Consider the following 9,272-nt stretch of genomic DNA (forward strand, 5'->3'; position numbering starts at 1 on the left):
AGAACTTGGAATTCATTTCAGACGTCCAGGGTTTTAGGCTAAGTCTTCTCTCTGTGGCGTTAGCCCCATTCATAATCAACAAACTCCTGTCACGAGGCCAGGTATCGGTGGATGAGGTGGGGTTGGAACTGGGCTCATGTATGAAACAACCATTCCTAGCAGTTCCCTGTCGTCTAGGGAGCGGTGCCCCCTGCCGCGTCCCGGGGATGTGATATGTGAAAGGGGCAGCCCCGACCAGAGAGGTACGAGGTACCCAGTCTTTTGAGGGATACTCTGTAAATGAAATGGTGGTAAGTTCTGGAATTCCAACTTAAAGACAGCCTGCAGTAGTCCGGGGGGGTGCAAGTTCAGAGCCCTTGCTCGGACTCCTCACCACAAGTGCAAGGTTGGGTGTGCGCCTGGTCGATTCCAGCTCTCTCATGCTGTTCCTTTCATGCCTGGTTTGAGCTTGGTCCCGAGAGGGTGGATTCCTTCCAGCATCCTCAGACGGCTCCTAGCTGCTGCCCGAGCTTCATAATGCTTGTTGATGGCCGCTAGGTGTGATGTGGGGCAGGAGGGCGGCTCCCGCAGCCAGGGACAGTATAGGATGAAGCATCAAAATGGGAAAGTGGTGTAACTGGAAGCTCACCGGGCCAGTCAGCATCAGGTCTGTGTCCTGCCACCCCCTTCCCTTGTCCGTTCCCAGGAGAGAGTCTGGTGCTTAGCCTTAGCCGATGAATCATTTAGAATAAACTGTGGTACCCACCGGAGGTTTATCTCACTATGGATTTTTAAATCCCACACTTAATCATCATTTCATTATGGTATTTTCCCTTCATTTGGGCCCCTTTCTGATGCCAGGGTTTCAAATCTGGAGCGGGTGGCTAGCGTGACAGCGGAAGGCGGAAGAGAATCTTCGTTGTGCGCTCGTTCTTGGTGTTTGCCAGGTGGGTTATGCGGACAGTCACTTTAGATCTAGAAAATTCACCTTCCTCAGATTATCTTCCACGTTCCTTCCACACCAGATTTCTAGGGTTCACGCAGCCTGCTTCTCTCACATTCAGACAGGCTGGGTCGTGCCATGTTTGGGGCTGAGGATGCACAAGCAAAGGGAAAATAATGTGGTTCGAAAGCCCGCTTCAAACTAGTTTTCACAGAAAGAACATCAGTAGACTCGCTTGGCCTACACTTGGGCTAATTCCTAGCCAGCCACCGTTTTCCTTCTGTCAAATGTGCTGGCTTAGAAATGACCCAAACATTCATCAACCGACGAACCAATAGATAAGTGGTAGTTTAGCCATACTAGACTAGAGTCCTACCCACCTAGCACTAGACTAGTCTAGAGTCCTACCCACCCATAGAAAGGAAAGACGCACCAAGGCCTGCTACGACCCGGAGGAATCTTGAAAACATCACGCTAAGCGAAGGAAGCCAAAGACCGAGGGCCACACGCCGTATGATTCCATTTATAGAGATGCCCAGGACAGGCAAAGCTATAGAGGCAGAACGTAGGTTACCGGCGGCTGCTGCCGGGGTGAGAGGTAATGTGGAGTGACTGCCAGTGGGAGCAGGGCTTCCTCTCAGGGGTGATGAAATGTTCTGAAATTGCTGCTTGGACCCCTCGGTGACTCTACTGGCAACTGCAAATGGGGGACCCCCATGGTATGTAATTACAGCTCCCTGAAGCTATTTTTAAGAAAGAAGAACTTGTGCTGGCCGAGCCCTGCACTGGGAATTGAATGTCAGCTTTCCAAGAGCCACTAACTTCATTTTAATGAAGCAAAAGACAAGACAAGGCCATGTAAATGCAGAAACCAAGTCTATACATGCCAATAAGTGGCTAAGAAGGGTTTGAAGGAGAATCACAAAAAATATTTCCCTGAACCCCGAAAGAGTCGGGAAAACATTTGTAAAACTCCAGAACATGCTCTGCTCATGGCCTCATGGCTTTTTTTTCGAGTTGCCCTGGAGAAACCGGAAGCGGACCAGTAGACAGATGAGGTCCACCCTCCACCCCCACCCCACACACGGAGAGGCAGCCACGACTGTGGCCGATGAACAAATGATATATGTTTACATGTTTTTCGATTAAAATGTAGCAGTTAACCATTTTATGACTTCCTGTTTCAGCAAACTCTAAAATATATATATATGATCCAATATTGGTCAGGCAAAGTGTTGCATTAGAGCCGCATCTTGGATCTTGCCGCCTGTCCTGCCCCCCGCCACTTCTCTCCCTTTTGTGGTTTCCTCAGCTCGATGCTTCTCAAATTTTTGTGTAGAGCAGAATGCCCTGGAAGGCTTGTTAAAACACAGATGGTGGGGGGCACCCCCAGGGTCCCTACTGGGCAGGTCAGGGAGGACTTGCTTTCCTAACAGAGCTCCCAGGAGACCGCTGCCGGCTGGTCGGGGTGGGGGGTGTGTGTGGGGGGGCAGGGGGTGTTGTGATGTGAGCGGCACTTCCTTGCGCATCCTTGAACCTGGTCACAGTGTCAGTTGGCTAGGGCACAATGAAGCACCCCCAGCGGAGTGGTTTAAACAATAGAAAGTGAATCTCTTGCAGTTCTGGTAGCTCTGAGTCAGATCAGAGTGTCCATAGAGCCGGGCCACTGAAGGTGCCAGGGGAACTCTGTGCCAGGTCTCGCTCCTAGCTTCTGGTAGTTCCTTGGCTTGGGGTAGCAGAACTCCAGTCCTCACATGCATGTGTGTCTGTGTCTACGTCCCAATTTCCCCTTTTTATTAGGACACGAGCCACATGGGATTAGCACCCACCCTAATGACCTCATCTGAAGTCGATCATTTGCAAAGAACCTTTTTCCAAATAAGATCACATCCACAAGTACTGTGACTTCAACATCTTTTCGGCAGACACAATTCCACACAAAACATGGCCGTTTGCGGGATGTCCATGAAACACCTCACCCAGGGCTGGTCCAGCTTGTCCCTCTGGCTTCCCAGCTCTGTCACCGCTGAAGTGCTGCACTGCCTTTGCACACTTGGCTCGGCAGTGACCTTGAGAGCCAGCACTGGCTTGGTCTCTCGAAAGTATTCACCCTTCTGCCAAGCTTGGATGTGCTTATGGCCACAGTGGCACCCAGCCTTCCCCAGCCGGCTAAGCAGCTGATGGAAATCTCTTGGGGTGGGGGTGGGGGGGCAAGATGACCAGATGCAGAGAGTCCAGCAACGCAGGAGGAAGGACAAGAGCCAGGTGGCTCATCTGCCCTCCTGTTCCTCTCGAGACTGACTTTCCCAAACAGATTCTGGACCCGATCCTTGATCTTGGACCAAGCAAAGTAATTGACAAGGCTCCTGAATGATGATTTGCCCCCGTTCCCCTCCTGAAGGAAGAAGCGTGTTTCTAATTCCTTCTCTAATTCATTTTACCCTTGCGGAGACCCACTCAGAACCCCAGAGCTGGCATCAAGACGACTTTAAGCTGAACACATTTGAGATTCAACTGTTGTTGATAAAGACCTTCTCAGAGTTTCCCGTATCTAAGAGCAGCAACTTCTCGGGCAATGAAGCCACCACAAATCCCTTCTCTGGGGGAGTTTTATGGTCCTGAAGGAGATAGGGAAATCAGTCCCACCTGTACAAACACTATCACAAACTTCCTTTTCTCCCCTCTGCTCTCCTAAAAACCCATTTGTTTTTCTCATGGAAGCTGTTTCTCCCAAAACGCAGCTAGAGAGGGAGAGAAACCGTAAGAGACCCTTAATCATAGGAAACCAAGTGAGCGTTGCCGGAGGGGAGGGAGCGGGAGGGTGGGGTAATGGGGGGGTGGACATTGGGGAGGGTGTGTGCTGTAATGACCACTGGGTATTATATAAGACTGACCAATCATAGACCTATACCCGGAAACTAATAATACATTTTATGTTAATTAATCTTAAATTTAAAACAATAAATAAAATGCATATCAACCAAATATAAAAAAAAAAAAAAGAAGCTGTTTCTCCCAGCTCCCTTTCCTCTCCTAAGTTAGATATCCAAACCTTTAACTTGAACCGTTTAAGGAACCAGCAACTCTTTTGTCGGCTCCTATTCTGCGTATGAAACAAACCCTTTTCTCCTGTCAAGCTGTCTTTTGCTGGTTTAATTCACAGGCTCTGGTTAAGACACTTAAAAGGGTAGGAGGAAAGGCTTTGGAGTTTTTTCCCCTCCTCTACAGCCTCTGAGCAAATGCGGGCAGCTTATCTGTAGGGAAACAATGAACAGCCTCCTCCTAGCACCCCCGGGGACAATGGAAGGTCAGTCCTCCTTTTGACTCGGTTGTCATTCCAGAGGCAGGAGCTCCTCCCCCGGGGTTCCGGGTGAGCCCAGCTCCTTCCTGAAAGAGACCAGGGCCCTGGGAACCACAGAGCTTCGCTCGCGTCACTCTGAATTACCCAGACGGCAGGCTGGCCCGCCTGGACAGCTGCTTCTGCCACCCTGCAGCTGTGTGACCCGGGGCAACCCATTTGATTGTGACTCTGAGTCCTCTCTGCCCTCTGGCAAGAGAGGAAGGTTGGGGCTCCTGTGTTTTGCTTGTGGGGGTTAAAGGGGTGTCAGAGTAAAACACCTGGGTTTGAGCAGATGCTGTTAGTGTGAGTTAACAGTACAGGCCTTCGGCGGCAGACGGTCCCAACTTGTTTCTTCAAAATTGACGGCACGTGGAACCTCACTTCGCTGCTGGTTGTTGACTCCTCATTCAGCACTGCGCTAGCTTGTTTCTGCCTTAACCCTCAGAACAATCCTGAAGGCGAGGTGTTGTTATGCCCTGACTACCGGAGCAGATGGAGAGAAGTGAGGTGAACGGGCCTGTGGGGGGGGGAGGGCTTACACAGCTCATGAATGATAAAGCCAGGACTCAACTCCCCCCCTCCGCCTTTGACCCTAAAGCCCACACTTGGAAAGGTCCTTGTTCCTTCAATCTGAAGTGAGCACCGACCAGGAAGCATGCAAATATGCATTTACTTGCCATGTTTACTAGTAAATTTTTCCTCTTAAGAATGGAAAGGGGCCACATCCAAGCCACCTGCCCTCTCTGTCCCAGATAGGACAGAGCTGGGCAACGCGTGTTTGTGCGGCCTGGCTGGTTAGGAGACAGCGTCTCGGCGCTTGCCTTCAGCTTCTCCCCAGACTGTGTCCCCATTTCCTCAAAAGCCTTTTTATTGGGCAAACATACCTCGAGCTCTGCATCGCATGGAGCAGTGGGTTTTATACGCAAAGCTCTGGCGGGAGGTCAACGGTCATGCGTATTTTTTTCTCCATTATACGGGAAACCACCGGATTGCGGTCATATGCATCCGTTCGGCCAGCATGTATCAAATGCCAGCCATAAGCTGGGTCTCTGCCCAGTCCCGAGCACACAGTCCCTGCCATCAAGGACAGAGTGGGAATGACCTCAAGATAAGACTCGCAGCCTTCCTGATAACGCCCAGCCACGCTCCTTACCACGGCCACGTGAGCCAAGTGTCTGAATAAGTTATGAACCTGCACGTTTATGGGAGGGGAAGAATCAAGCTAACCAGACAAGGAAGATAGCTTTTGCATGACTAGGAAAAGCAGGGAGGAGCACTCAAGGCCCTTGGGACAGAAGTGCCAAAGTGCCCCCCACGTGTGGGAAAGCGGCGTTTCCCAGATGGGCCGGAGTAGGGGGCGGTGTTGGGGAGAGGCGACGGGAGGAAGGCCGGTGGAGGCCGGACTGTGGGGTGCTCTGAGGTTACCACGAGGAGTGTGGATTTCGTCCTGTGGGCCAGAGGGGGAGGAGGGCACCAGTGGCTTGGCTGCAGGGACGTGCCTGGGACGAGGTGTGTGTAAGGGGCTCTGGTGTGCAGGAGCGGGGAGGAAGGAGCCAGAAGGGAACCCAAGAACCCGGAGGCTAAGAGGATGAGGGCAGACACACGGGAGACACATGCGAGAGAGGAGGCAAGCTGGGAGGGACCCCGGGGAGGCTGGGGTACGATGCCTAGGCGGGGCGGTGGGGGGGTGCGGGTGGCTGGAGGCAGCAGAGAGTGTGGCTCCACATGGAAGTCGAGGCGTGCAGCTGGTCCTTCAGGACTGATGGGGCTCTGTGCGACTCTCAGTGAAGATATCATGCCACTGGGGACCGAGTGGGCTACCAAGGCTGGAGATCGGGGATATCAGACTTAGCCAACAGACACTCGCTAACCAGTGAATGACTTTTAAATACTTTTGATGGTAAGCATGTCCTGTGCCGCATCTGGGGCAAGAAATCTTTTGTTTTTTTAAAATAGAATTATACCCCAAAACCAAATAAACAAGTCAAAAAATGGGCAGAAGACACGAACAGACACTTCTCCAAAGAAGACATACAAATGACCAACAGACACATGAAAAAATATTCATCATCATTAGCCATCAGGGAGATTCAAATCAAAACCACATTGAGATACCACCTCACACCAGTCAGAATGGCCAAAATTAACAAGGCAGGAAACAAGTGTTGGAGAGGATGCGGAGAAAGGTGAACTCTCTTACGCTGTTGGTGGGAATGCAAGTTGGTGCAGCCACTTTGGAAAACAGTGTGGAGGTTCCTCAAAAAGTTGAAAATAGAGCTTCCCTATGACCCAGCAATCACACTACTGGGTATTTACCCCAAAGGTACAGATGTCGTGAAAAGAAGGGCCATCTGTACTCCAATGTCCATAGCGGCAATGGCCACAATAGCCAAATTGTGGAAAGAACTGAGATGCCCTTCAACAGATGAATGGATAAAGAAGATGTGGTCCATATACACAATGGAATATTACTCAGCCATCAGAAAGGACGAATACCCAACTTTTGTATCAACATGGATAGGACTGGAGGAGATTAGGCCGAGTGAAATAAGTCAAGCAGAGGAAGTCAATTATAGGGTTTCACTTATTTATGGAGCATAAGGAATAGCATGGAGGACATTAGGAGAAGGAAGGGAAAAATGGAGGGGGAGAAATCAGAGGGGGAAATGAGCCATGAGAGACTGTGGACTCTGGAAATCAAACTGAAGGTTTCAGAGGGGAGGGGGCTGGGGGGGCTGGGTGAGCCCGGTGATGGGTACTAAGGAGGACACGGACTGCATGGAGCACTGGGTGTTATACGCAAACAACGAATCATGGAACACGACATCAAAAACTAATGATGTACTGTATGGTGACTAACGTAACATAATAAAAAGATAGAATTACATCTCAGATATGGCACGGGACATACTCATAATAAAACATGGACATTCATTTATCTGACTGTTGGACTGGGTGTCCTCTATCTGCTCTGGTGACTCTACCTGAGAGGTGCCAAGACAGAGGGCTCCATGCCCCCGACCCACCTACCTCCTGCCTGCCGGCTCAGAGCATGGCCTGTGCCCCCGGACATGGAGTTGTGATTACTAAACCTGCGATGTTGCAGGCGAACTGGGGGGGCCGGGTCACCCTAGGCTGAGCAGATGTCGCCTAAACTGTATTTGGGAATCTTCTGACCTTCAGCCATCTCCCGGGGTGGGGGGCAGGGGGCCCTCGGTTGCGGCCGGATGCACTGGGGGCCTCAGTGGGCCAGGGGTGCCCACCCCAGCCAACCGTCTCAGCAGCCCCCCCTCTGCACCACGCTGTCTGTTGCTTTGGCTGTGCCGAAGATTCTCAACCCTTACTAGAATTTTCCTTTGCTATGCATTTGGTTTTTTTTGGATTTTTTGTTTGCTTTTCTTGAACATTTGCTGCTGATTTGGTCCCGTTTTAAAATTCGGTCTGGTCGAGCTGTGGTCCCGTCTTCATCTCCGTGGGCCCCTTTTCCTGTCGCTGCCCTTCCTTCCTCTCCGCTCTGTGGAGTCCGCCCGCCACGGCCAGCTTATCAGCCAACATGCCAAGGGCCTGGACTTTGTCCCCACGGCTCCTGACGAGGACTCCCCGTGCCCTTCCTCTGCCCCTCTGCCGAGCCCAGGGGTGGTAAAATGCACCCGAGGAAAGCAGCAAGCTGGGCTTTAAATTTAGAAACTTCCTCCGTTTGCACCAACTCCACTGGCACAGCGCGAGCTCTCTTCTCGCTCCGAGTTGCTCTCTGCTCACAGGAACCATGGGCTTGAACAATCTCTTGAATGGTTTTGTCCAATTTGAAAAAGCTTGGATTCCATTTTCTTCTTGTCAGCTATTGTATCATTGACCAGGTGTTATACATTTTTTCCATTTCTGCTCAGGTCCGTGAGTCTTGCGTGTGTGTTTACTTTATTTTTTTTATTTTAAGATTTTCTTTGTCTGAGAGAGACACAGCGAGAGAGGGAACACAAGCAGAGGGAGTGGGAGAGGGAGAAGCAGGCTTCCCACTGAGCAGGGAGCGGGGTGTGGGACTCGATCCCACGACCCCGGGATCATGACCTGAACTGAAGGCAGACGCTAACAACAGAGCCACCCTGGTGCCCCATGTGTGTGTGTTTTAAAACAGCTTATTTTCAATGTGATAAGGGTATCTAAATACCTAGCTTTCACTCATTCAGCTAAAAGATACGGCCACAAAAAGAGAAAGGGAAAGTGATGCTGTGAATATCGTTCATCACAGACACACACACACACACACACACACACACACACACACACAGTTTATTTAAAACACATCCAAGCCCTGTTTTTTGGGCCGGCTATTCTAGACCTGTCAACAGATGGATGCACCTTTGTGTCACAGACATCAACCTCAGAGTTTGATGAAATAGAACTGTTAGAGCAGAAGCCGGGTGGACACAGGGTCCCAGACATGGGGCGGTTCAGTCTAGAATGGCAGCTCCCAATCGGACTCAAAGCCCAGAGGACACACGGTGAGCACGAATGGGGGTGGGTGACCCAGAAGAGCAACTGGTGAGTCACAGTCAGGTAGCATTTGCTCCGAGTCTTGGGTACAACTTCTGGCTGCGTGTGGGCAGCCAGGAAGACCCAGAGACCTGTGGGCAAATCCTTCCCGAGTCCCAGCGGAGGAGCCTGAAGACAGCCAGATCCTTTGCCCAGTACGAAACGGCAGACACCATGTCTAGAAGCATCCAAGGCTTTTAGGACAGATATAACGTGGACAGGGACTGCACCACACCAAACTCTTCCTCACCAACAACCAGGTTTCAACTGAGCGACCCTCAGTCTTCACTTGCAACATGTAATTAGTACGACATCCCAAGTGTGTCAGTGTCCCCAAACCATCAGGCAGCCTTCACTAGCTCTGGAGCCGTGCACGCATGGCATCGCTGCTATTGATGGCAGCGGACTCGTGGCGAGCGAAGCGGATGTCTGGACCGGGAGTGGTGAGTTCATTCATCAGACTGAATGCCAGAGAGCAAA

The sequence above is a fragment of the Mustela erminea genome, chromosome X (genome assembly GCF_009829155.1).
Source record: "Mustela erminea isolate mMusErm1 chromosome X, mMusErm1.Pri, whole genome shotgun sequence".
In the NCBI taxonomy this organism is placed as follows: Eukaryota; Metazoa; Chordata; class Mammalia; order Carnivora; family Mustelidae; genus Mustela; species Mustela erminea.